This window comes from Lutra lutra, chromosome X (genome assembly GCF_902655055.1).
Source record: "Lutra lutra chromosome X, mLutLut1.2, whole genome shotgun sequence".
Classification (NCBI taxonomy): Eukaryota; Metazoa; Chordata; class Mammalia; order Carnivora; family Mustelidae; genus Lutra; species Lutra lutra.
This window is the reverse complement of record NC_062296.1, coordinates 11980837-12007946: the sequence shown is the minus strand read 5'-3', so window position 1 is coordinate 12007946 and position 27110 is coordinate 11980837. Positions and strand designations below refer to the sequence as shown.

The window sequence follows — 27110 nt, the reverse complement described above, 5'->3', positions numbered from 1 at the left end:
TCATTTGACAGATCTAGTCAAAATGATCAAAAAACAAATTATTCAGATATAGATCTATAAAAAGATGTGTCTCACATAGTATTGCATATGCACGTCTTTGAATACCTAAGAGTTTTTGATATAGTTCAGCTATTTATTTCTTCCCTTCTCATACATGTACGCATCTTGAAGGTAGAAGGTACATCTCCTTTACCTTTGTGTCCCTTGCAGGGCCTAGTACAGTGCCTTGTATAGGGTGCTTAGTCAATGATCGGATGCATGAAGGACAGAATCAGTGTGCATGTGTTTGTATCTATGGTCTGGCTTTTTGCTCAGTTATGAGCTGTAACAGTGACAAGCCGTAGAAAAGGCAGTGCTGAATGGGGACAGAACAGTCTCTAGGTTAACCCTAACCTAAACCACGGAAGAGAATAATTAAAGGAAAAAAAAAAAAGACCCAAACACATTGACCAAGGGAGCACGTGCTAATAAGTCACTAGGCATCTTTTTTTGGGGAGAAACACTTCAGTTACTATACACTCCTGAAATTTAGGCAGCTTGCTATTAGTATTTAAGTAACCTTTACTGATTCTTGTTTCCTTAAAGAACAGATGAAAGATTAAGGAGCTTTGTGTAACCAACAAGTGGCCTTTAACACCCCTGATAACATTTTGTTTAACTCAGGTCTGTTAATCAGGCTTCTGATTACTCCTGCCAGATGGGTGGATTGTTCCAGAAATCAGTCGATTCAGCTGGGAACCTCTTGAGTTAGTTTGGCCCTGTGCACGCTGAAACTGACAGTTGAGGAGGCATCAAATAAGCTGTCCAAAGCCTGCGGCACTAAAATTAAAAGAAAAAAAAATATCCCAACAAAGTGAAAATTCAGTATTTGAATTTCTAACATAAAATGAAAAGCATCTGATGAATTTGTTTTATTCAGCATTAGAGAAAATACTTCTTTGCTAATCAAGAAAAAGGAGAATTAGGACAGATGCCACCTTTTAAACTACCAGTCTTTTTTAGGATAGAGAAAACGGCCAAAAATTGCAGGACCTTTGTGCTATAACAAATTATCAGTACCATCTGGTACAAACCTTCACTAGGTAGAGGAGCTGGACCAAATATTGACTGGCTTTTCCAGCTCTGGCCCTTTCAGTGACTCTGTAGATGAAACATAGTTTTATTACTTCATAGAGTCCCATCCTGGAGTGGTAGCCAATAGGGAGGTAGAAACCATACCCATTTGGGGGTTATTCATTCGAACTTACACCCGTGGTGGGAGAATGCCTTCACTTGTAGCTGAGCTGTCTAGGACAGAACATATACTCTGTGTATAAAATACAGAGCGCACTTCCAGGATTTAGAATGGAAAAAATTATTCCATTATTTTTTATATTGATTCCATTTTGAAATGATAATATTTTGGATATATTTGATTGTATAAAATATATTAATTTACCTGCTACTTTCTATTTCCTTCTTTGTATTATATAAACCATTTACAATTATATCCATGACCCATATTATATTTCTCTTGGAGCATCCTGGCCCAGAGAGTTCCTCCTTCTCCATGTGACCTGAGTTCCAGTTACTTAGAAAAACCTTCCACACTTGAAACCATCTATACTTGTGGTTCTCAGTCTTGGGTGCGCTTTAGAATCCCATGGGGATCTTTTAAGAACTATTGACACCCTCCCCCGCCACCTTATTTTTCTGATTCACCTGATACAGCTCATAGTGATCTTTCTTATATGCTTGGAATTCCTTCCACAAGGCTACAGGAGGTGTCATCGTAGAGAAACACATATGAGCCTGCGGCGGACAGCTGCTGGATGAAGGGGGATGCAACACGGAAGCAGGCTTAGCTCAGACCCTCAGCTAGTTATTAACAGCAAAAGAGCCTTCTTCTTAGCTTTTCAGTTGTTAAAAATCAAGCACACAGACACAAAACAGTAACTTGAATTAATTCTGTCTTAGCTCTCCCGCATTTGCAGTTCTGAAAAGCAGCTTACAGCATTCTGTCCGGCCTCCCAGGGAGCTACTTGGCATTGCATGGTCTGTTTTCAAAGAGGAAAATGGGGCTCAAGGAGTATGACCATCTCTTCCGTTAAGAGAATTCCTCCTGCCAAATTTTGGCTGTTTTGTTTTACTTTTGTTTTAGTGGAGACATTTTTTGGGGAGGACCCTTTTTTGGGGGGACGTTTAACTGACCGAAGGGAACCTAGAAAAGGCAGTTTCACTGGACTGAGACTGCCCTGTAGAACGGAGCAAGCAGCCATCAAGTTCATGTTGGTTCCTATTACTATACGCTGCATTTTCAAGCCTGACCCTCAAGTCTGGGAGTTGCCCTCCCTGGTCTTGCCAGCCCTGAGTGCTCATTAGAGCCACAGTTGTTTGTGGCATGGCCCTGGCATGGGCCCTAGGTGAGGAACAAGCCGCTCCTCTTCTGATAGGTCTCTTGGTTCTCAGAGCTGCAGGTGCCTGTCCACCCTCTGGGGATGCCTCAGCTTGGAGTCCTGGTAATGAATCTGGAACAGGGTTGAAAAACAACGCAAGACTCTAGGCTTTTAAATCAGACTCCACTGAATCATCTCTTGGGGTGTGGGGAAGTCACAGTACTTCCTGACTCCAGAGGTGCTTGAAAAAGGGGTGCTGAGCTGCTGTGATCATGAATGGCCAAATGTGGTGCCACGGGCAATGGTGGTGATACCTCGGCAAGACACTGGGAAGTTAGTAAGAGAAAGGTTCTGGTCAGTAAACCTGGGTGTCCATGGTGCCCTGAGGCTTGACCATTCCTCTTTCTGCCTACGGATTTTCATTAAATACCACTTCCCCGAGTTAAGATGAAGTTAAAGGTGTCTATGTTGTGTGAGTTATTTTGGAGTGACTCTACCATTTACTAGCGATGTGACGTTGGGCGGATGACTTCTCTAAGCTCCGCTTGTGCAGTAGGAATCATCACATACCTCCCTCATATTCCTGTGAAGATTCAGTGAGTCACTCTGTGTATCTCCAGCACCTGGCACAGTGACATGCCCAGAAAAGCAGCTGAGGAAAGGTTTGTGGGGTAAATAGATGAATGAATTTACAAATATGAATATTATAGTCAATGTACATGCTTACAGGGATGCCCTTTTTTGGATCCATCTACAACTACCAGGGTTTAGTCTGCTAAACTAATTACTAATGCCGAATCTCTTTCTCTACCAAAGATTTAGATTCAGTGTACCTGCATTCCCCTGGCATTTCCATACAGTAGGTGCTAGACATAGATGGAGAGCTAGAGAAAGCATCTTCTCTTTTCAATTTATTTTTTAAAAACCTGGTTTAATGGATTTTGTTTTTAAGATTTTATTTATTTGACACAGAGAGAGAGAGCAAGAGCAGGGGGAACAGCAAGCAGAATGAGAGGGACAAGCAGACGCCCCACTGAGCAGGGATCCTGATGCAGGACTCGATCTCAAGACCCTGGGATCATGACCTGAGCTGAAGGCAGACGTTTAACTGACCGAGCCACCCAGGCGCCCCTAGAGAAAACATCTTTGACCATCGGCTTTGAGGCTCACCCTGGCCAGGGAACATGTTTTATGTTGCAGAGATATTTGGGGCGATCAAGTTGTTCTCAGATGTGAAAAATGGTAAAGATGGGTACTTGATAGCCAAATATAAGTAAATTCTACTAATAAGAAGCTATTGACATGGACAGCATGGAGTTAGATTGGTAATCAGGAATTATATATTATATTGAACCATGTACATTTCAGTGCTTGAAGAAAAATGTGGCATTCTCTGAACTGCCGATATAACCTCTGCCCCCCAAAAATAGAGCAAGTGGGTACCTAGTAGCCCAACTTTCTCTTTTCAAGAACAGCTGTTTTCAAGAACAGCTATAAGAGGATAGTGATATTAACCTAACAAGGAGCTATTACGTGGAGCCATGCATTTAGATTTTTTTTTAAATGACCTCATGCTTTTTTACTGAGGGTGGATTGTCTGAAAGTTCATCTTCATGTTATCATAACCTAAATGACACTTGAATGAAACTCTGGAAAGAATAAGATCGGACACTTCTTGGATCAAGAGATAGTTGTGGCTACAATGAATAAAAGTGACATGCTTTGAAGTTAGCTCCAGCTTAGAGAACGTCGACCCTGATGTAATTCATTGGAATTCCCATTTTATTTATTTAATTATTTATTTATTTTTGAGGGGATTAGGGAGAGAGAGAGTCTCCAGTAGGCTCTACGCCCAGCATGCTGTGCGATGCAAGGCTTGATCTCACCACCCTGAGATCATGACCTGAGCTGAAATCAAGAGTTGCTTGCTTAACCGTCTAAGCCACCCAGGCGCCCCTGGAATTTTAAAGCCAGATCACCTCCATGGCTTCATTTTATTTTTTAAAAAGAATTTATGTATTTATTTGACAAAGAGATAGCACAAGTAGGCAGAACAGCAGGCTGAGGGAGAGGGAGAAGCAGGCTTCTTGCTGAGCAAGGAGCCCAACATGGGTGGGGCTTGATCCCAGGACCCTCGGATCATGATCTGAGCCTAAGGCAGTGCCTTAACCCACTGAGCCACCCAGGCGCCCCCTCCATTTTAATTTTTCTTAATCCCATGGATTGTTTTCTTTTGGTTTCTCCAGCATAGGCGCTCTATGGAGCAGAGGACAGGAGCAGAGAATATTGGGACCTCTCACATGTGCAGGGACAAAGTTAGAAAGAGAGAAAGCCAGTGCAACAAGAGTAAGGGAGGTTGGATATATGGCCACCTCAATGGGCACGGCAGGGAGCTGGGTCACAGAGTGTATCGGGATTTCCCCATCCCCTGTGCCTGGGATAAGGAACATAAGGAAATATGCATTCACCATGCCATTACTTTACTTTCAATTTTGTTAACCGTTTTTTAAGTCAACATGATATTTTATAGCAATTAACTGTAATTACAAATCTTAAAAACATTTTTGTGGGTAATTCATGCTTAATTGTTGTTCTTTCATTTTCATTTAATTCTAAAAGTCAACTCTGCCATGTTGACAAGTGCTTAGTGTTTTTAAAACTATGAATACTCTGTTGCTGAGATTTGTGGTTCTACATTCTCACAAACTTGCCCCCAGTCTGAAACTGTTGATAAGTGTTTGCTCTTCGTCCCCTGGTGGCATGCTGGTTGCGTACTGCTCTAACAGCCAGAATTGCCTGGAAGGGACTGTCACCGCCGCCAAGGATAAACGACCCACTCCATCAGTGGCAGACTAGACAAGAATCGGGTGCCAGGTTTTCTGATGGTGGTTGTTTGGCCACTTGGCAGTAGGCCGCCAAGTGAGTTATTGATCCATTGGAGCTCAGCCCATTTGGATTGCCAGGACTGGCTTTCTGTCATCAGGCTACTAAGACTGTGTTTGGGGAAGACGAAGAAAATGTAAAAACACTAGTAGGCTGTAACTTAACAGGCTTAAACTTTCTAAAGGAAAAGATCATAGGCATTGATAGTAGGGTTATTTACCAATAGGGTATCTATGAAGAAACCCTGACCACTTGACCATAGATGGTATGAATGAATCTCCGCAGTTCAATTAACTGGTCCAGACGGCGTCTGAAATGTCACTCGTGGTGGGGAGGGATACAGTTAAACAGAACTGGCGAGGAATTTCAGTGTTATATTTGCACCGAATTCTTTTTTTTTTTTTAAAGATTTTATTTGTTTATTTCACAGACAGATCACAAGTAGACAGAGAGGCAGGCAGAGAGAGAGGGTGAAGAAGGCTCCCTGCTGAGCAGAGAGCCCGATGAGGGGCTTGATCGCAGGATCCCGAGTTCATGACCTGAGCTGAAGGCAGAGGTTTAACCCACTGAGCCACCCAGGTGCCCCTGCACCGAATTCTTAACGGGGGCATGAGGGCAGAATAAAGGTGAGGACAGAGAAGATATGTGACCAAACTTCAGTTCAGGTGCTTATTAGCTATGTGACCTTCCACGATTTTGTTCAGACCAATAAATTAGATAATGTGGGTAAAAGCATTGAGGATACTACTTGACACCTAGAAGGTTCTCAGGAAATGTTCTTTTTCTTTCTTCTCTTACATCTTAGAGTGGTGTCATTCTATATAGAACCCAGTTTTGAAGACTACTCCATTCTGAGATATTTTTTACTTAATTATCAGTTGATGGCATAAGGATGACCCATACAAATTTTTTTATGATATTTCAACACTTTCCTACCATTGCATAGGTAGGAATTCATAGAATACAGGCTTTCTCATTTACTATTTTCCTTATCTAAGGAAACATCCTAAGATGATGTTTTTAATCATGTGAGAGGAATACTAGCTAGGATTGGGATATCATCACACTGGCAAATGGATGCATAATTTTTAAAAAAGATTTTATTTATTTGACAGAGAGAGAGAGTAGAAGCAGGAGGAGCAGCAGGCAGAGGGAGAGGGAGAAGCAGGGGCCTGACCCAGGAGCCCAAGGTCATGACCCCAGCTGAAGGCTGATGCTTAACTGACTGAGCCACCTGGGCGCCCCCTGGATGCATAATTTATTCACAGAATGTATACAGGTGTTGCATGAACCTGAAAATGGTTTTTTCTTTATGGGTTTTATCACTTTGTCCTATTCTCTTGGAGGATGTTGATGTTTGTTTTCCTAACACCTCCAGTAGCAAAGCGGTAAAGGACGGCTGCTTGTTTGTATGGGGGTGAGGGACGCGTCCCAGAGCTCACAGCCCTTCCAACATGCTCAGCTCACCTCAGCCTTCATGGCTGAGTCCCATACAGTTCAGGCTTCTTTTTTTTTTTTTTTTTAAAGATTTATTTACCTATTTAAGAGAGAGAGAGAGAGAATGAGCAGGGAGAAGGGCAGAAGGAGAGGAGAGTCTTAAGCAGACTCTGTGCTGAGTGCGGACCCTGACATAGGGCTCAGTCTCATGACCGTGAGGTCGCAACCTGAGCTGAAACCGAGAGTCGGACACTTAACTGACTGCACCACCCAGGCGCCCCAGCCCTCTTTCTGAAAACTTATTCTTTAGGACCACCTGTGAGCCTATCTTTAAGGGTTTCTGTTTGTTGTGATGAATCATTCATTCAGAAAATACTTACTGAATTCATGTACTGGACCAGGAGTTCTTCTAAGTGATGGAACCATGGAGATGCCTAAGGCGTAGCTCCAACCTTAAGATGCTTATAGTCCAACAAAGATTTAAAAAATGTCACAAGGAAGGAACAAGGAGCTATTGGTGTTCAGCTGGGGGAATTCAGGAAGGGCTTCACTCACTCATTTATTCATCCAACAAGCAAATGAACAGGAGCTTGTGCTAGGCTGAGGATACAGAGACAAAGAAAACACTGTCTGCCCTCAAGGAGTTTACCCTTCTGGGGTAAGGCAGATATGCAGAGTAATGGGAGCACGCTGGAGTAAGGTTAAGTGTTAGAGACAATTAAGGCAAGAACAAAGTGTTGAGGAAACCTATGAGTTAATGTACTTGGGAAACCAAGGAGTCATGGTTGAAGCCGAGGTTGAGCTGGGCTTTCGTTAGTGAGTTTAGAGTCTAGTGAATGCATACCAGGTAAAAGGTGCTGAGTGCCCTAGGAGGACTTCAGACCAAGGGCTGTGAGGGAGGATAGAGGGGTGAATGTGTGTACTTCTAGCTGGGGCCTCAGGTAAGTATTTCGCAAAGGGGTCCAGGAGCACCTGGGTGGCACCTCGGTGGCACCTGGGTGGCTCAGGTTCTGATCTCAGGGTCCTGGGATCGAGTCTCATGTCAGGCTCCCCACTCAGTGGGGAGTCTGCTTCTGCTTCTTTCTCTCACTATCTCAAATAAATAAATAATTTTTTTTTAAAAAAAGAGGTCGAATGGCAGCTGGACCTTAATGGCTGAGTAGACGTTCAATAGGGGAAAGGGCGAGGGAGGGGAAGAAGCAGCAGGAAGGGCATGAACACAGGCCTGGCCTGCTAGTGGAAGGCCTTTGGAGCTGCGAGAGTGGACAAGGCTGGGTGATGGCCCCGTGTAAAGAAAACAGGAGATGCAGCTAGACGTGGAAGCTAGTGGACGCCACACTGGGTCGCTGGACTTCATGGAGTCAGCAGCGTGTCTTTTCTTCTTCTGACTCTGCTTTGGGATTGGGGCTCTGGGGTTGGGCTGGTGGGGTTCAAATATTGCCGCGTCCTTCCCATTCAAGCCCACTGATGAAACTGAGCAAGTCTCTTAGCCTCTCTGGGCCTTGGTCTGAACCCCCATACGATGGGGCTGACAGTAATACTGTCCCCCCCCAGCTGGTGCTCCCACAGCAGCTCCTCGCAGGAGGGCACACGGCACGTGGGACTTGTTGCCAGCAGCTGCGGTGAGCAGCGTAGCTGTGACAGAAATAGGAGCAGCTTAGTGAGTTCTTGCGCTAAGCCATACTGTCCTCTTGGCGTCATTGTTAAGGTACACCTGCGTTCAGCCATGTACTAGCCACATCAACAACCAGGCCTCAGCAGTTTAAATGGCCCGACCAGAGTGTTAACTTCTAGAACAATGGGGGCAACCAGTAAAACAGGTCCAGGACCATGTCCAAGCTAGGGTTGCGGATGGCTCCTCTGTCTACAAATCACACACATCATGTACAAATCCCATCATCAAAAAAGCTTGCAAACAATACGGATTACCTGTTGTTAACCTGAAGGTGGTGCTGGGGGCACCTGGGTGGCTCAGTTGTTGGGTGTCCGACTCTTGGTTTGGGCCCAGGTCTTGATCTCAGGGTCAGGGGATTGAACCCCGCAGCTCAGGCTCTGCCTGAGATTCTCTCTCTCTCCCTCCCCCTCTGCCCATCCCCCGTTCATGCGCATGCGCATGTCTCTCTCGCTCTCTCTCTCTAAAATAGCTAAATAAGTCCTTTAAAAAAAAGTAAGGTGGTGAGAAAGTCTGGCAATCAAAGACTTGAACGCCTGTGTCCCAGGTACCTCAGTTTTCCTACTCCTATCTCAAGCTGAAATTTTAGTATGAAAGTATGACTATTTGCAAGTAATCCTGCAGCATTCCCACTGGGGCAGGCTCGCAAGAAACAGGCACAGCCTGAGAACAGTGATCTGCAAAGTTCTAGAAACTGTTCTTTCTTGTGTTGACACTTGGTCCGTTTTTGGACACACTTGACATGCACAGCTGCGTTTAGCCGGTGGCCTGTGATTTCATATATTCCCTCTGTGGGCCCAGCTGCAGATCCAGCAGATGGATGTCATCGTAAAGGTGACTCTTAGGGCTTGCCCTAAACTTCGGTTATTGAATCTGGTTCCTGGTCATCGCTAAGCACACGGGCTGCCGTTACGAGACAGAGGCACTTTAGTAACTCCTGGAAGAGCCCACAAATCTTCCTTCTAGAATGAGCTTTAGCAGAACAGGCTCAAAGGTTCCTTTATAGATTCACAACAAGCCTCTGGAAGTTCCTGAGACACAGAGCAATTAAAATGGATCTCCTTTGAGACGTCTGTGTCTCACCGTCTCAAAGCTCTATGCAAACATCATTCTGAAGACCTAAAAGTAAGGGAATCATTACACTGGAACAATTATTAGTATAGATCTCAATCAAAAAAGATTTACAGGTGGCCAGTGGCTGTATTCAACAGTCAGCCCTCCAAGGGTCAAGCAAGGAGTGTCTTCTGCCCAGTTTTTGCAGCTTTCATTAGAAAGTAGATCTTAACTCATACCCTGTTTTTGATAGATACTAATTAAAAATTTGCCTGGAAAAAATTGTGTGTGCGTCTTTTGATTTTGTTTTTCTTGAGAAGGGATATTTTGGATGGCTCATGTTTGTTTAAAAAACACTATCCATGGAAGTTTCCTAAAATATATGTACCTGCGGCAACTAGACTTTCAAAATCATTCATAGAGTAGAGCTAGACATGTAGAAACAAAGGAACTTAAGTTCAGACGAGTTGAGTTTAGTAAGCAGAACATAGCATTTGGGTTTGAGCCCCCTGTATGACCCTGAGTAAGCTAATGTGCAGACTCCGTTTCTTCATCTGAAAAATAGGGCAAAGAAGATCCGCTTAGAACACAGCACTTGTCCTGAAGGAGGATTAAGTACAATACTATACGGGGAAATGCTTTGTAAATCACAAGCTGCTGTTCAAATATAAGGAATTACTATTATCATCACTATTCAAGGTCCTACAGCCCATCGCTAGCTAGTCAGTTTGTCTAAGTAAATAAATAATACTTCACTATGACTTTCCCCACTAGATGGCAGGCGAGCCACTTGGTAAAACAATGTTCAGGTTAGAGACCTACAAAATGCGGCAGTATTCCAGCAGTGCAGCAAGGGACAAAGGCTGAACTAGAACTTGTGAGAAGTGGAGACCACCTGTATTGTGAAAACAAATCTCATTCAAACGCCATTGGTTCAGTTCACCAAAATTCTGAATCTATGAAAACACAATCCTTCTGACCAGGAGATAAAGGACAGCTAAGCAAATAATTTCTGCAAATAAGGAAGTGTTTAACCCAGTCAGAGTTAAAGCTACCAGACTTAACGATTATTTATAACACCACTTTGCAGGTAATGGTTTCATCCATATCAGGTGTCAACAAACTGCTTCTGTAAAGGGCCAGAGAGTAAATATTTCCGGCTTTGCAAGCCGATCCATTTCGGCTTTGCAGGACTCAGCTTTGCACGCCGCAAGCTTGCAAATAGACTGAGACGATGAGAAAACGAATGGGCTGGCTGGTTGCAATAAATTTTAATTATGGATGCATTTTGAAATTCATATAAGTTTGGCTTACCACAAAATACTATTCTTTTTATTCTTTTTCACCATTTAAAAATATAGAAACCATTTTTAGCTCAAAGACCATACCAAAAAAATGGCAACAGGCCTGACTTGTTCCCCAAGGAGTCATGCGTAGACTATTAATACCCTTAATAGTCTTAACTATCAGGCTGACAGTCTCCTTAGTTAACGTAAATAAACGTTTTTACTGCTTTCATGATAAATATTTCAATGTGGCTTATTTTTTTTTTACGCGGACAAATTTCTGGGAATGTTTGTGATATTTTTGCCTACCTCTCAATATAGCCTTGTGTCTTGTTTGTTAGACTGACTATAAAAAAAAAAGAATTCAAGTAGTGGATGCATTGTTTTTAGAGTTGCCAGAAAAACAAAACAAAACAAAACAAACAGGACGCCTGGTTAAATTTGAATTTCAGTTAAACAACGAATCATTTTTAACATAAAAGTTTTTTCCCCTGTATTGCATAGGGCATACTTGTATTAACAAAGTGTTTGTTGTTTATTGGGGATTCGATTTTAACCGCCTGACTTGTGTTTTTATTGGTAAACCTGGCAGCTCTTGTACTTACGGACTTTTGTCCGTCATTCATTTACTAACGCCTTAAAAATAGCCAAACATCTGAAGTCAGGGCTCCTGAAGTGAACTAGGGCTTTAGAGAGTTGAGGGAAACGAGCATCTCCACATCCCCCCTAACCTGAGCGCGTTCAAGCAACCGCACGGCATAAACACGTTTTTTCACATCCATTTTCCAGGAGTATGTGCTGCTTTTCCGAGTGCCAGCCTCACGTGAACAAGCCATTTTAACTGATTCCTAAGAAACCCAAAGGCACTTGCAAAGAGTTTCAGAGAAATTTGAGGGCTTAGGAAGGGGCTGCGTGGGAACAGCAGATCCAGTCCCCCCAGGCTGGTGTTCTAGGGCAGCGGCTTACCGCCGGCCGGTTCGCCGCAGACCCCACCCTTGTCTGAACGCGGCGTCGTCCCTCTTGATGCAAGTTTCAAGCGCGCCCACGGCAGCGATCGGTAGAGCTTGCTTCAGCGTCTTGTTTTCGTTTCTGCGCGCGCACCCGGTAGGACGCTCTTCGGCACCAACTGTGGACACGGATTTCATTTGCTTGGTGACCTTCCACGAAAAGACATCGGAGGCGAAAGACCGTCCTCAGATTGGCCGCCTGCCCAAGCGGTCAGGCGATCAGCGACTTTGACCGCCGCGGAATAACGGCCCTTTGCGGACGCTGGTCACTTTGGCCTTGACGTGGGTAACCGAGAGGGCCTCTCGGCTGCCGCCGCTGGGCCTGGCTGGGCCGCGGGGGCAGGAGGTGGAGGGAGCGGTGTGACACGCGGCCACCGTCCGGGAAGTGACCGCACGCGGTCTTCCCATCCCTCCGGGGGAGGGCCCACCCGGCGCGGAGAGAGGGGACGTTGGGCGGACGACGGGCGCTGCGAGAGTCCCCAGGGGACCCCCGTCTCCCCGGAGCGGCCGGGTGGTAAAGGCGGCGCCGACGGGCGCGGCTTCGGTGGGCGCAGTGCGAGGACCGACGCTTCGTCCCCGCGGGGCAGCAAGCAGATGGTATCTTGGCGGTTAGGAGAGGCGCTTGCAGGGTCCGGGAGCAGGTACAGCCACGTCCTTTCGGCATTCGGCTCGCACCAGGCCGGTTTCCCTCCGGGGCTGCGACAGATGACCGGAGCGCAGCGTCCTGGGCTCCCGGCCCGTCCGCGCACCCCCCGCCGAAGCTCGCCTCGCGGGCCTCCCGCACCCCGCGAACTGCGGTGGCTCGGGGCGGCCGTTTACCCCTTTTCTAGCTGCAAAATCAAGGCCCTCAAGTATCCCTCACTCCAATGTCCACGCCCGGGCTCGGGGCAAATCGAGTTAGGCACCTCGGGCGCAAAATTAAAGGCGCGCATGCGGGGCGCGGGGGCGGTGGGGGGGGGGCGGGGCGCGGGGGCGGTGGGGGGGGGGCGGGGCGCACAAAGACACCCAGTAATTAGGATAAAAATTAATGCAATATCTATTCAAAGTTAATGGAGAAAAATCCCATGATGGACAGAACATGAGAATGTGAAATAAAGACACGATGTGACCCTGATGTGACACCACTTAGCCACACTGGCCTCATCCTAATTCCGGGCTCTGCAAATCAACTCCAAAGTGATTCCCTCCTCTCCCTCTGCTCCCAAGGCCTGGACCTCTGTCCTACTTCACATTGGCTCTTTGTGTGCAGTGAGTTGGGTTTTTATCGTGTGCATAACTCCCTGGCTGGGCGGCAGGAAGGAGACACTGCTGCTTCGCCCCTCTGTGCCTCCGGGAGCAAGCCCCGTGCTTGGCTCACTGAGGCCATTAGAACAGTATGGAGTTGGGAGGAGACTGAAGGTAAGAGCTTTTGCAAGAGCCCCAGGTTGCAAAGCTCTGCATTGGGAGCAGCAAAACCCCACAGAAGTAAGGCACAAGAGGAAGCTGTGCTCCCTTAATGGGCTTAGGAACCCATTCAGAATTGGGATGAATATCAACATGGTAAAGGAACCACAAGCAGCAGGGAAGGACTGGGGAAATTATTTTGCAGAAAGAGGGAGCCTTCTGTGCTTGGGGACACCTTGTTCCTCTCTAGCCGGCCACAAGCATTTCCTGGTATTGTAATTCAGTCTGAATTTGCAATGATACGGGCATGTTTAATGAGGACGATGCTCCGTGATTTACAGTGCATCTGCCCTTTATTATACCTCATTCAGCTCTCACCCACAGCCAGGGTGGGGCACTGGCTCAAAGTGGCTTTCAGTTGTCATTATCCCCTAGAACCGTTTTATGCTGACCTTGTGGTGTTTGTTGTCCTCGTGGCTAAGACAGAGACAAAGGGCACATCTGGCCCGGCTGAGGAGGTGGCCTAGTTATATTTCAAGTTGGGATGTGGAAGGCCATTAGGACTGGCAGCTGGATTCCTTAAAGGGTTCCTCCCTCTTGTCTGACACAGGGCAGTGAAAATGAGGTAAAGAGGAAGAGCACATTAAGGAGATCAGGAACTATTGTTCAAATGTATGTGCCTTTTCTTTAAAAAAAAAAAAAAATCTTTGGAAGCTTTGGGTGTGTCCAGTTCCTCAAAAGACCAGGGAATTTGCCGGATCACTTACCCAATTCCTGGCCATTTGAGACGAGTTTGCTTACCTCAAGGAGGTATTGAGTCAACATTCTTAGTACAAAAGGGGAGGGAACTGAGGAAATGTGGACTTCTGGAGCCTTGTCCCGCAGGGTGCATGGCTGACCACCTAGGTGGTTGCATTCCTTCCCTGTCCTGGTGTAGCTGTTCCACTCTGTAGCCAGCAGAGGGCACTGTCGCTGCATAGAATCCTTTTGACTTTTGGGGGCGGAGAGAATATTCAGAGCTATAAAAAATATTTGGATCCAGTAAGAAATATGCATGATTTTCCATGAAATATTAATGTGAAAAATACATTATTATTAAAAACTTGTGGTTGTCTATTTGATTAATGACCCATCGAACCATGGAAGGAAAGAAGATGTTTTGTAACTGTAGTTATCAAACATTAAAATAGCAAGAACAAAATAGCAATGTGACAATAAATGTCAGCATGATATACCTAAATTATTTAGGACACAAATAGGACTTTTTCTCCTAGGAATGTGTGTGCCGAGACCTAGTAACAAGGAAGAACAGATCTGCTTTATCCTAAACATCTTTGTAAATTATTTATTTTTAAAGATTGTATTTATTTATTTGACAGAGAGAGAGACAGATCACAAGTAGGCAGAGAGATAGGCAGAGAGAGGGGGAAGCAGGCTTCCCGCCGAGCAGAGAGCCCGATGCGGGGCTCGATCTCAGGACCCTGAGATCGTGACCTGAGCCGAAAGCAGAGGCTTTAACCCACTGAGCCACCCAGGCGCCCCTAAATGTTTTATTTATTGCAAAAAACCCTTTCATTAATATGAGGACAGTTAAACATGACTCCATCTCACCAAGGAAATCTGCCATCTGAGGCCTTCTGTGATTTCTCTCAACAGACTTTCCAGCTTTGTGTTTTACTGTCTACTTCAGCTACCCTGTCTTTCGTCCTCATCTCATTTTTCCCGGCATTTCCTGCCTCTGCCTCCACTTCCTTCCCACTCACTTGCCCTGTTCTCCAAAATGTTAAATAATTCAAATGGTCTTTACTTTTTGAGCTTGCCACTTGAGTGTGTGTGTTTTACGCTTTGTGAAGGGGGAGACAAATAGCTCCACACAGCTTGTATGACAGCAAACCCCTTGAGACCAAAGGTCCTTTCACAGCGGAGGCTGCAATGAACTCACTCCGGGTTGTCCAGACAAGTCCTCACAGGGTGTGGCCTGTCGAGAAAGTCCTTGTTCTTCCATGTTGAAATGCCACCAACAGAAAAAAACATCCTGAGATCTTCCTGCCCTTTTGGGCACTGGAGCTGTGTGAGCTTTAACTCAAAGCTCTGTCAGCTAGGCTCTATTTCTTCTTGAGACAGCACAAGGACTAGAGGAAGGATGTGACACCCTCAGCCCTTGAGATAAATGTCCTTGGGAATCATACCTTGCGAAGGAATGTGCACAGCTTCCAGTCTCTGTACAGTTAGCAGAACTGAAAAGTAACGGGATGTTTATTTCAGGGGCTTTACTCTTCACATTGGCTGGGTGCCAGCATCTTAACAAAGGTGACATATCCTTAGCAAGGGCAGAGAACACAAGGTGAAGCTCTGACCCAAAGTGAATGTTGTGGGTAGAAGGTACATTCCATCATTTGAAAGTCGGTTGAATGAACCAGGGATTTGGTTAAACATAGTCATTCGGCCTGCCCTGGGTCATCTGTTTTTATGCTCTTGTTTGCTCCTTATTTCCTTTCATACATCTCCATCTCTTTTTAAAAAGACTTTATTTATTTATTTATTTGAGAGAGAGTGCACGCACGCACGTGTGGGGACGGGGCAGAGGGAGAGGGTGTTCTGTTGTTGTAATTTTGAATCTTGTATTTAACCTGAAAAGCCATTGACACCTATGTGCTAGTGCCCAACATGGACCCAAGAGATATGAGATTATTACCTCATGCACACGTGTGCTTGCACACACATACACACACTTTTTATTATGAGAATGTTCAGATCTCCAGAGAAGGGAGATTTTGAAATGCATGCCTACCTCCGAACCACCTGGAACGAACAATTGTTAACCTTTTTTCATAAAATAATTGTAACTAGTTATATGTGTATTTGCTTCAGCTCTCCCCCTCCCCCCAAAAAAGTATTTGCCAATCTTACCATGGTTCTGTGATTGTACCTATAGAGTCAGCAGTCATCACCTATTCTCATCCAGCAGCCTCCTCATATCCAAGTTTCTCCAGTTGTGCCAGAACTGTGAGTAACTGTTCATTAGTAGTGAAGCCATTATCGGAAGCTCAGAGATCTGAGAACTGGGACTTATATCAACTGTCCCTCAGTTGATATAAGACAGGACTATAGATTGGTAGCAGAACAGAACTTAAGCCAGCAAAATGTATAGTAATTAATGATTCATTTGGAAACACTCCCCTCCTCAAGCTATACTGATCTCCGGAGAACACTGGGCCATCAACCAGAATCGAATTGAGCCTCCAACTTGGTCATCTTGGGGCTCTGACTCTACCAGAGTCCCTGTCTCTAGTACAGAGGGGAAATGCCATTGGGAGAGGCCTTCTGACATTCTTGTCGATGGACCGTCATTTATTCCAACACTATTCACTGAGTAGTCCATCCTTTCCTCCATACCTTGAATTAACACCACAGAGCTGTAAAAACAATGAAAGAAAGTACATGAACATATTTTTATCATCTTAGGGAGGAGAAGCCTTTTCAAAGCAAGGCATGAAACATTTGACTACATAAATATTTGAACCATCTTGATGGCAAAAGACAAAGTTAAAAAGTAAATGACAAGCTCAGACAAAACATTTGCAACATAGAGTTAAAAATAAGACTTCCTGCATATGCTAATAGTGCCTACAAATCAGCAAGAAAAACATTTTAAAGTGGGCAAAGGATATAAACAGACAATTTAAAGATGAAGAAATAGGAATGACTCACCATATGGAAAGGCGATTAAAGAAATGAAAATTAACACAAAAATGAGCTACCTTGTTATTCACCTTCTGTTTGGCACAAATTATGAAGATTGGTAATATTTCATGTTGGTGAACATACGGGAGAAGAGGACTCTTACCCACCGTTAGCAAGCATACAAATTGGTACAGCCTTTGTAAGGACAATTTGGCATATGTGATTATTCTTCCAAATTTCTGTTTCCTCGCTAAGGTAAAAGCTACTCAGGCAGTCTGCCTCTGTTCCGTACTTCATTTCCTATTTTTGTGTCTGCTTTCTCCTAGATGGTGATATTTGTCCTTCTCGGCTCAGCCCGGTGGCCTGACCTTAACTCCTGAGTTCCATGGTCACGTCGCAACTGCAAGTCAATCTCATACAAACTTTGAGTTGACCTAGTGTGTACCTTTGAGAGTTTTGGAACAATATGCAGGTTCAAGTCACCATCATGTCATCTTGCTGATGATCTCATTGGACAAGACCAACACTGGGGTTGCTTGCTTCTGCCCTTGGTCTTCTGCCTGTCCTTCCCTCTGCGGCCATTGATCACACACGCATGTGTTGTGATCCAAAAGCTGTTTTGCTTTTCTTATTTGTCTTGTGAGTGTTGTCCTTGGCTTCGTATATGTCACAGGTTAGTGTCATTTCCTGCTCAGTGATCTAAAAACTTTCAATACTTGTAAATTTGTGTAATTTGGTTAAGAATGGCGTTCAAGCAGCAAAGCAAGAATACAGATGATAGAAATGCAAGCAGAGCAACGAGGGCAAGAAGAGTGCTATCTATAGCAAACAAAACGAAAGTTCTTGAAATGCTTGATAATGGTGAAACCAAGACCTCTGTAGGGCATTTTGGGGGGTATTAATACATCTCTAATTTGCACAGTAAAGAAAAATGAGGAAGCTATTAGGGCCAGTGTATGGAGGCGCACACCAGACTCATTGAGGAAAATCTTACATAGCTTGAAATGTCAAAACAGAGACAATGGAAAAAGTTGGGCATGGCTGGCTTCTAACACAGAGAGAGCCGAATGGGGCCTCCTCCTGTAGGCGTCATTGGCTAGTGAGCGTCAGAAAAATGCTAGTTTAAATTTTGATCTGGACAAAACACTGTAGCAGTCATGGCAAGTAATGGGTAGGTTGGATAGGTTCGAGAAACGCCATGGTCTGTGTGACAAGAAATGGCTGGCAGAGGAAGCCAGTCATGAAGCTGCCTGAGTACCGGAAGAAACCGACTGAGGAAAATGGCCACGTCTTCAGTGCCCATGAGCTGGCCCCGTGCCAGAAGTGCGTGCCTACGTGCACATCCATTGCAAAAGATGAGGGAAAGACCAGCTGAAGAAAACAGCTTAAAGTTCTGTTTTGTTCCAGTGCTTCTGTTGACTCTCTGATTAAATCCATGTTGCTTCACAGATTCCAAAATTCCTGCCCTCTTCAAAGAGAATGCTAAACACACTTTCCTGTTCACATGGAAGGAAACCATAGAATGTGGGTCACTAAGAACTCTTTGTTGGACTGGTTTTTGAAGCGCTTTGTTCCCAAGGTTAAACAATATTTAAACTGAGAAAACCATGAACTCAAAGTATTGCTGATTCCAGACACTGTTTCCACTGACAAAAGCATGATAGTAAATGCTGATCCTCATGTTCCAGTCATTTCCACGCCCCCCAGTATGACTCCACTCCTTCACCCAGTGCCTCTGGGAGTGCTAAAAATTGTTCAGCATGTACTGTACTCGGTGTCTATTTGATTACCTCGTAGACCTGATGACAGGGTCCCCAGAACTTACTGTGAAAATAGCTGGGCAAAACTTCTCCATTCGTAATGCTTTAACGATAGTAGAAAAACCGGTGGGAGAATTAACACGATCACCCCCTAAGGGAACCTGGCGGAAACTTAAGAACGAAGTTGTCATGGACTCTGGAAGTTTTCTTCCAGTGGTAGAAGAAATCGAAAATGCATCCGGGAAACATTTGGGAGGTTGAGGATTTGAAGACCTCGAATGAAGTGACATTTTGCTGAACTGTTGGATTCTCACCCTCAGAAGACAGTTGAGAAATTTTTCAGAGATGTGATCATATCAAAAATTGATAAAAGAGGTCAGCGTAGGTTAACATCCAGAACTTGAAGAATGCTGAAGCAGCCACTCTGCAAATCCAATGGCTGTAATGGTTCGGAGGAAAGACATCCTTCGACAGAGTATTTATTGACCTACAGGCAAGATTTTTAAATGATTACCCACAACCCTATAAAGCAGTAATAAGAAAGCTTCAAATAAAAGCCAGTAAATCTTTTCTCTCTGTTTGCTTCAACAGGGGAGAAGAGGCTGGACCTTCAGTCCTTGTCATTCAAACCCGTTCCACCAGCAGGCAGAAAGGCCACACACTGAGATGCAGACTCCGACAGTTCTGATGACGTGCTGATCCATGTGCCAGAAGATGAAAGCAGCGCAGAAGGGCTTATCTCCAGACAAAACCCAAGTGTCTTGCTTCTTTTCCCATATCTGCTGTGATGACCGGCATTTGTATTGACGCATGCTTGTGTTCACCTTGAGATCAGAGAGAAATAGAAATTAATTGCCCACTAATCACGATTGCTGATGCAAAATTAGGAAAATACCAACAAGCTTCAGTTTACTTTGTGTTTTATTTGAGTGAACAAACCAGTGGTCTGGGTTGTCCTAATACTCCCTTCCCTGCCCCCAGTTTTCCCCAAAAGCTCATGAGTCCCTCCAACAGAAATTCCTCTACAGCGAGGATTTCAGGAACTCAACTCTCATACCTAGGGAGGGGAGTTACTCTACTTGGTTGCACAATCTGATTTTGTACTCTCAATCCTGAAATTTATTTTAATTCTGTTTAAGCCTAACTTGCTCTTTCAGCAGAAAGAATCCAGACCCTTGCCCTTTACCTGGTTTGGTATCAGTGAACTTGCTTTGCAGCGGTTGTATGAGGTAGCTATGGGTCAGTCCCGAAGGGCAGTGCAATGACAATGGACTCCTGCATTTACTCTGGCATCTAATCGAGGAGTAGAAGCTGCTAGAGTTCATTTCCATTGATCTCTGTTCTCATATCTGGTCTTTCCAGGAATCTGAACATCTGAATATCCTCCGGGAAAGGGGTTCTGACTGAAACTTCTTCTTCCCTGAGGGTGGTGGAAATCCAGTAATTCCCCCCCACCCCCAGCCTGGAGGTCTGAATGATAGCCTAGCTATACTTGAGTTTGAAGTGAGCAGAGGAAAGGGGAAAAAAATACAAAAGTTAAAAGGGCTTGCTCGCATAGTTACAGTTGAGATGACAGATATTCCTCAATAGGTTCAAAAGAGGCAGATGAGACTTGAAAACTCGTTTTCAGGTGCTGTGGTTCTAGAGAACCCCACCCCCCACAGTGCCAGAGAAGCCTACATGCCTGCTCTAAGCCATAGCAGTTCTCAGCGCATCCAGATCATGTTAGGGAGCTTTGAAAAATACAGAGTTCTGGGACCTGCCCCTAGATGTGCTGAATCAGGGATGGGGTCAGCATCTGTAAATTTTGAAAGCTCCTCAACTGTTTTTTTTTATACAGCCATGGCTGCTAACTGCTGCTCTAAGTCTAAACTGAATTGTAATAGAAAATACAATGCAAATGGTGGTGGGCCCAGGATCTAGGGAAACTTTATTCCAAATTTTGGCTCTACCACTAGCTCAATGGATGGTCTTATTCAAACCACCCTACTATTTCCTTACCCATCAAATGAGAGATTAGGACCACTTGGTCTCCAAGGTCCCTCTATCTCTGACGTTGTTACCTTGAGAGAAAGCTGCTTCAATTTTCTTGACTGACTTTGAGTGTACCTGAGCCCTTTCATAGAGACCAAGGTAAGTAGTAGTGTTGCTGCACTGTGTTCTTGATGTTTTAAAAATGGTGGCTTCTGGTTCAAGTTTGACCATGGTTTAGTCCCTTCCAGAAAAGAGAGTTAGGCATAGAAAAAAAAAGATACAAACATAACATCAATTTCCTGAAAGGAAAGACAGAGGGGACCTCCTATGAGTTTATTTGTAGTAATTGTTCTTTTTCTTCTGAGTTACAGGGCTTGGGGAAAATAATAGATATTATGAGGAAAACACCTTAACATGTTGTATCTATTGTTTTCATAAACCAAAGCAGAGAGAATTCTGTGTCAGGGTTGCTGTTCCAAGGTTCCATGGATAATTGGTGTATTCTTAATCATATCTAGAGGTAAATAGTTTTAAGTCAATGATTATTTTACCAGTTTTATCAATGGTTCCATATGCCTTTAGAGAATATAGTTTCCTGATAAATTTTACCATTCATTGAGATTACTGCCTTGGAATTTTTTCTCTTAATTTGACTAGAATTAGAGAAATCAAATTTAAGTTGGAGAGCATCAACTGGGAACCATTAATATAAAATAATACAATGGGAAACTGACTACTGTATGGATTTAGTTGTCATAGGGATGCCTAGACTTTGACTTGATAGATACAAACTTTTGTCTAGGGACCAGGCCATTTGAAATACATTACTGAGATAAATCTAATTCTTGTTTAAGGTAATACCCAGTTAAAATAATCTAAGACTATCATTGATGAGGATAAAAGCCAGAACATTTCAACATGGCTGAATTTAACAAATCAGCAGAACTTACAGGTGAATTTGAAAGGTGGTATGGGCAAAGTGGTAGAAATAGAAGTGCATGTAACTGGGTGTTTCTTTTTTTCCTTTTTCAAATTAAGAATAGTCCCCGAAATTGACAAGCTGAAATTTCTTTTAGAAGATTTTATACACAATTTGGGTGGAATCAAATGGTTCAGGTAAACTCTTGGGTTCAGTGTTACAAAGTGCCTAGCAGTTTTCTTCTTTACAGACATACTTAACCACTGGCAAAAAGAAAAGAATGGAAAAGGAGGTGGGGAGAAAGAGCAGCCCAAGTTGCTGAACTTTGTAGAGAATATTAAAAAACCGGTTTTACATTTAAAAAGAACCTTTTGTTTGTTTAAGATCTTTTAAGTTCAAAATGCAGAGGAGGTTCTGCACACATTTGCAAATGCACACATTTGGATTTCAGAGCTGCTGCCACCTGAATGCTAATAAAGGGCTTCGAGAGTGTGTGTAGTCTAAAGGGGTGTGTGAACCATGTTTGTGCTATGGAATAATTGATCACTGAACTTTACATAGAGTTACCTTTTAATGGTCTTGATGTCAGTGCTCTATGCTTAAGAATCCAGAAATAAATTGTGGTATGATCAGAGTATATATGTTCTTGGAGCCATAACATCAAATAAAGGCAAAACAGTACATTTCATTAACATGAACAATGAATGTTGAGGAGTTAAATAGGAATCTAGTTGTGCTTGAGACATCGCACTTCCTCTTACATTACTATGTAAAGCCAGTGATACAATTAACCTACTTTTGCAAACACTCAGAGTTGGCTCTTGGTCAGTTGGCAGTGGTGTGATGAGGGCCATACTGAGAAGAACATGGGACTTAGGTAAGGGGGGCTTTGCCACTGGCTTCTTGTCTGCCCTGGGTGGGGGGGGACTCCCTCTCTTTGGATGAGTGGTGCTTAGTCCTGGCACCATAACCCTTGGGCTATCGGGGTGTGACAAGTCAGCCCAGGGCCTAGGCTGTGGAGTCAGACCTGCCTTCAATCTTGTCCCTGCCAGCTACCAACTATGTGATGGTGGGCATGCTTCTTAACCATTTCAGACTTGAGTTTCTAATCTGTAAAATGGGGTCAAAATACCTGCATTGTTAGATTGCTATGAGATTACAAGAAATGCTTAATACAGTGCCTGGCACATAGCAAGCGCTCAATAAATTGTTGCTATTACATATTATTATGATTATCATCACCATTATTGTTACTGTTATTATAAGCATTATAGAGCTAAATATGATAGTTTACTCCTGTCTTTGCAAAATTTTAATATTTTGGTATTTTATCTAATTCCTCTCAAAAATGGTATGCATGAATGGTTTTAAGAAGAGAGAAGGAATAAAAATTGATTTTCAGTATTTTTCTTGCTTGTGAAAGAGACCTGAAACAGTACTTCCTTTGTCCCTGTGTTACTCTCTGACTTGCAGCTTCATTTATATCACTTATTTAGAATGTAGTTATCATTGCATGATATTTATTTATATAGTGGTTACTTTTAATGACTTTTTTCACATGGTTGTATTCCTGTTCTCTAGAGAATAATCCGTCCACTTGGGTCTACTTTTGAGATAATGAAGTCACACTGTGTTAATAGTAGCTAAAGATAAAACTATGCAGAACCTACTTTGCTTAAACCACCGAGTTATTAGCTTAGCTGCTTTTGAGAGAAAATTGGATATCCACGTAGTGTTACTTGGTGAGGACAATTCCTCCTAACTAGCATCTGAACATCTTGGTTATTTCATGTATTCTGATAGCATTGAGGAAGTTTAAAGTCATTCTTTTCAGAATGATGAGTATTCCTCATAATCCCAGTGCTGGATCTGTTGAGCAACAGAGCTGTCACTGCCTTATTTCCAGGCCCCATTACCACTTCACCTGGATTATCATGGTGGCCTCCTGACTCATATCCCAACCCTTTTACTGTCTTAACTGGGAGTCTTTGATGCCCTAGTGTATATAGTCTCAGTGACTGCCCATTGTCTGTATATTCCACTACTTCACCTTTAAATCACGACCCAGACCCAGGGTACTGGAACTGGGTTTGTCTGTCAGTGTTCTCTTTCATACGATATATGTGATAGTTTGTGTCTTCCTCAGCCCTATCTGACTAAACACTAAGGATCTTCAGCCTGCCACTCAATCCTGATCTCCTAAGTTTGTCACTTAAGCTCTGGTGGGTATGAACAGAATTTAGACTTCTTACCTGAAGCCAGAGTGCCTGAGATGAGAATACAAAGCTGTAGTCTGTTTCCTTTTCTCCTCCATCATTACAAACCGAGTGGGCTCCTGATTACTTGGCAGTGGTATGAGGAGTGCCCTAATGAGAAGCACATGGGAGATAGAGTGAGGGCTTTACTACTTCTTGTCTGCCCTGCGCTGGAGACTCCTTCTCTTTGGGTTGAGTGGTGCTTAGTCCTGGAAGGATAGTCCCAGTCTGTAAAAATGACTTTCTTCTTTAATTTTCTTTTTAAGCTTCCAGTCTACCAAATTAGGTTATCTGCCCGCAACCCCTGGAACCCTAGCCCCTCTTGCCTGGGGTCCTGGATGCTACCCATTTAATTTTGGCTCCGAAGACAAATATCCTTGTTAGCTCCCTGAAACAAGTAAGTGGAGACCGAAACTCCATTCTTAGGTTCTTGCTAGTCTCATGTCCTGAGCATTAGCACATACATAGTATGTTTATGAACCATCAGGTTACAAAGTACTCTGTCCATTCTTTTGCATGTGAATGCTAGCCTGGAATGTACTTAATATACTTACTATACCCTAGATTTGGCATAAAGAGTTGGGCTTGGAAAACTAGGGCCCTTGATTAAAATCTGGTCCAACTTTTTTTTTTAAATAAACTATTATTGCAAAGCAACCATAAACACTTGTTTTATGGCTACACTATAATGACAGAGTTGAGTAGTTGCAATAGAAACCACATGGCCTTTAAAAACTTACTATTTGTAGAAAACAGTTGCTGACTCCTATCTAAAGCCAAGTAGTTTCCAAACCTTGATATTGCTTATTCTTTGATAACTCATCATTTCCCTCCTGTCAAACAGTATGGACCTAGAAAGCTAGTTCACAGAGACCATGAAAATAGGTTCTAACCCATTCAAACTACCTGCTTTTACTTGATTTTCCTGCTTCCTCTTTGTTGCCTTCTTAAAATGTCCTTTCTCTGTGTTTTGATTGTTAGGGAAAGAGATGTCATAGTCATAAAGACTATTAGAGTAGCCTTCTGATAGTTCTTTAAATGTCGTATCAGGTCCTAATGTGAAAGTCTTTCAACATTGCCAGTATCTGTCAACATGTCCTTCTAACATCTCTAAGATTAGGACTTTCAATTCTTTAGTGTCTCTGACATCAGGTTTTCTGAGCACCATAGCTTCCAACATCTCCAATTGCCAGATCTTCTAAATGTTAACAACTAACCCATGTCTTCCATTCTCTGGCCTGAAGCATCTCCAATGTGGGTTTTCTAATCCTCTCAATATCAGGGAAATTAAAAGTCTAGGTCCTCTGCTTTCTCCAACAGTCTTCAAGATCCAGGTCTTGTCTTTCTGGGTCCAGAGTTCTAAGTTCTGATTTTTCTATGTTTCCAATCTTCCAGTGTCTCCTATATACAGGTCTTCTAGAGTCCACGTGTTTCATTGAGTCCAAGACCAGCTCTTCTAATATATTCCAGTGCTTACATCATTCGGTCATACAACCTTCTGTGTCTCCTAAATTCTGGTTTTATAGTGTCTCATTATCACCAGTTCCACCATCCAAGTCTTTCAATATCTCCAAGAACCTGGTCTTCTAATGTTGAAGTGTTCCAACATCCCCAGTGTCTGAATGACTAGGTTTTTTAACATCCTGACATCTTAATCCAAATCTCCTGTCTAGGGCTGCCAAAATCTGTGACTTCCAGCATCATGAAAATTACAGCTTCTAAATTCTATGTCTCAACAAGAATGTGTCAATACCCATGTTTTCCAAATGTCTCCTAATATCCAGGACTTCCAATTTTAGGGTCTCTAAATGTCTATATCTTCTATTGTCTATATCTTCCAATGTTTAGGGCCTCCAAGGTACAGGAATTATAATGTCTCTAGTAGTCAGGGTTTCCCATACCCATGAATTCCAACGTTCAGGGTCTCCAAAGTCTCCAGTATCCAGAATAACCAATGTCCACAAAATCCAAGGATTCCAATATCTCCAACATCCTGTGCTTCCAATGTCTCCAATGTCCAGGGTTTCCAATGGCGCCAGTGTCAAGGTCTTCCAACAACTCCAGGTCTTCCAGCAACTCCCAAGTCTTCCAACAAATTCCAAGTCTTCCAACAGCATCAAGGTCTTCCAGCTAATCCTAGTCTTCCAGAAAATTCATGTCTTCCAGATAATCCATGTCTTCCAGTAATTATAGATCTTCCACAACATCTGTATCTTCCAGGAAAATCCACGTCTTCCAGAAAATCTATGTCTTCCAATGTTTTCAAGGTCTTCCAGACAATCCACGTCTTCCAGCAATTTCAAGGTCTTCCAGCCAATCCACGTCTTCCAGAAAAAACTATGTCTTCCACCAAATCCAAGTCTTCCAGCTAACTTATGTCTTCCAGAAAAATCCAGGTCTTCCAGTCAATTGATGTCTTCCAGAAAGAAATCCAGGTCTTCCACTCCGTCCATGTCTTCCAGAAAAATCTATGTCTTCCGTCAAATCCATATCTTCCGGAAAAATCCAGGTCTTCCAGTCAATCCATGTCTTCCACCAAATCCAGTCTTCCAGTCAGTCCATGTCTTCCAGACAAAATTTATGTCTTCCACTAAATATATCCAGGTCTTCCAATAAAGCCACGTCTTCCAGAAAATTTATGTCTTCCACTAAATCCAGGTCTTCCAACAAATATACGTCTTCCTAGAGATCCACGTCTTCCGGAAAATCCATGTCTTCCAGTAACCTCCAGGTCTTCCAGCAAATCTACGTCTTCCACCAAAAAATCCAGGTCTTCCGGACAATTCGGGTCTTCCTGAAAATCCACGTCTTCCAGAAAAAGAACATGTCTTCCAGGAAATCCATGTCTTCCAATGACCTCCAAGTCTTCCAGAAAATCCGTGTCTTCCTGAAAATCCATGGCTTCCAGAATCCACGTCTTCCAGCAAATCCTTGTCTTCCAACAAAGCTGTGTGTCTTCCATCAAATTCATGTCTTCCAGCCTACCTACGTCTTCCAACAAATTTACGTCTTCCGGAAAATCCACGTCTTCCAGAACATCCACGTCTTCCAACTAAGCCACGTCTTCCAGAAAATCCTTGTCTTCCTACATTTCCAGGGCTTCCAGCATCTCCAGGGCTTCCAGCATCTGCTCGCCTTCCAGCATCTCTGCATCTTCCGGCATCTCTGCATCTTCCGGCATCTCTGTGTCTTCTGGCATCTCTGAGTCTTCCGGCATCCCTGAATCTTCCGGCACCTCTGCGTCTTCCGGCATCCCTGCGTCTTCCAGAATCTGCTCGTCTTCCGGCATCCCCATGTCTTCCGACAACTACCCAGTCTTCCAACAGCGGGCTCAATATCCACGTCTTCCAACGTCTCCAGGATACCGGTCTTCTAACATTCAGGTCTTCCAGCGTCTACAATATCCAGGTATTCTAACATGT

General features: G+C 43.7%; 1 long non-coding RNA gene and 1 pseudogene across 1 annotated transcript in view; one reads left to right on the top strand and one right to left on the bottom strand.

Moving 5' to 3' along the window:
- LOC125091987 (uncharacterized) overlaps positions 1-20322 on the top strand; it is a 54003-nt gene extending 33681 nt beyond the window's left edge. The window contains exons 4-5 of the long non-coding RNA XR_007124806.1: positions 17107-17453; positions 19132-20322. This is a non-coding gene — a long non-coding RNA (uncharacterized LOC125091987). The remainder of the gene's footprint in view (positions 1-17106; positions 17454-19131) is intronic.
- A 5703-nt stretch (positions 20323-26025) lies between these two features.
- LOC125092219 (cerebellar degeneration-related antigen 1-like) lies at positions 26026-26983 on the bottom strand (annotated as a pseudogene).
- Positions 26984-27110: the final 127 nt, after the last annotated feature.